The following is a 2,174-nucleotide window of genomic DNA, read 5'->3' as shown; positions in this document are numbered from 1 at the left end:
GAAAAAAAAACCAAGTTACCAACACCTGAAAGTGTGGGGGTGCCTTGCAAAGGTACTGATCCCTACACCGAAGAAGGTGAAGATAGGTCCTAAGACTGTGAATTGTGTCTTCATCGGATATCCTCCACACAGCACTGCATATCGGTTTCTTGTTCATGAATCCAAGATTCCTGATATTCAAAAGAATACCATTATGGAATCAAGAAATGCCTCATTTTTTGAGACGATGTTTCCCTGTAATCCAGGAAACCAACAACCTACGACGTCTAAACGATCTCATGAGTCTGTAGATGACGATAATGAGAGTGACGAAAGTGAAGACGAAAATGTGGGGGTAGTGAGAAGGAGCAAAAGACAACGAACGGAGAAATCCTATGGGTCTGATTTTATGACCTATTTGCTCGAAGAAGGTGACCCAAAAACTTATAAGGAGGCGGTTACCTCACCTGATGGACCTATGTGGAAAGAGGCCATCAAGAATGAAGTTGATTCAATTATGCAAAATCATACTTGGGAATTAGTGGACTTGCCAACTGGTTGTAAACCATTAGGTAGCAAGTGGGTTTTCAAGAAGAAGTTGAAAACTGATGGCACTATTGATAAGTATAAGGCCAGACTTGTAATTAAAGGATACAAGCAACAAAAAGGCCTTGATTACTTTGATACCTTTGATACATATTCTCCTGTAACGAGAATAACGTCCATAAGGATGATGTTTGCTATTGCTGCAATGCGTAATCTAACTGTACATCAAATGGATGTGAAAACAGCTTTCCTAAATGGAGACATAGATGAAGAAATCTATATGGAACAACCTGAAGGGTTTGTTGTCCCAGGACAAGAAAGGAAAGTGTGTAGATTGGTGAAATCATTGTATGGTTTGAAACAAGCGCCTATGAAATGGCATGAAAAATTTGATGAGGTCGTGCTGGCCAATGGTTTCAAAATCAATGAATGTGATAGCTGTGCCTATTACAAGGATAACGAGAACAGCTATGTCAAGGAGAATGACAATGGCTATGTCATGATGACACTATATGTAGATGATCTACTTATTGCTGGAAGCAATGATAAAGTTATCAAATCTACAAAGGACATGTTGAAATCAAGGTTCGACATGAAAGATATGGGACTAGCAAATGTAATTCTGGGAATTCAAATTTCTAGAACATCAGAGGGTCTCGCATTAAGTCAACCACATTATGTTGACAAGATCCTTGAGAAGTTTCTTAAGGATGACTTTGAGAAAGCTAGGACACCTGTAGATATGACTTTGCACCTATCCAAGAACAAAGGTGTAGCTGTTTCCCAATTGGAATACTCGAGGATAATTGGTAGTCTGATGTACCTCATGAGTTGTACAAGACCAGACATTGCATACTCAATTAGCAAGTTGAGTAGGTTTACGAGTAATCCGGGAGCTGATCACTGGAAAGCGATTATAAGGGTACTAAGGTACTTGAGGGGAACTCGAGACTATGGACTGCACTATGGCAGATACCCAGCAGTATTAGAAGGATATACTGACGCAAATTGGATATCTAGCAAGAAAGCACTTAAGTCTACGAGTGGCTATGTGTTTACATTAGCTGGAGCGGCGATATCATGGAAATCCTCAAAACAAACGGTGATAACTCATTCCACGATGGAAGCTGAGTTTGTGGCACTAGATAAATGCGCCGAAGAGGCTGAATATCTACGTCAGTTTCTGGAGGATATTCCAAGATGGCCAAAGCCTGTAACTGCAATAGGGATTCACTGTGATAGTCAATCCGCTATTGGCAGAGCACAGAGCACGATGTATAATGGAAAGTCTCGTCATATACGACGACGACACAGTTCCATTAGACAATTGATCTCAACCGGAATTATCACTATTGACTATATACCGTCAAAGGATAATATCGCGGATCCACTAACCAAAGGGTTATCAAGAGAAGTGGTTGAGAAATCATCGAGAGGGATGGGCCTTAAGCCTATTGCTTAACGGCATCATGGTGGACACCCAACCATTGCTGACTGGAGATCCCAAGAACTTGGTTCAATGGGACAACTAAATCATGATGACCAAATCACTGTGGGGGTAACCCCTGGCCTGTTCCTATGATGAGGAAACAGTGAGACCCGTAAGGTACGAGGTTAAGCTTTGAGCCTTTAATGATCTTTGATGAATA

The sequence above is a fragment of the Apium graveolens genome, chromosome 5 (assembly GCF_009905375.1).
Source record: "Apium graveolens cultivar Ventura chromosome 5, ASM990537v1, whole genome shotgun sequence".
NCBI lineage: Eukaryota > Viridiplantae > Streptophyta > Magnoliopsida > Apiales > Apiaceae > Apium > Apium graveolens.
This window is presented reverse-complemented; position numbering follows the sequence as displayed.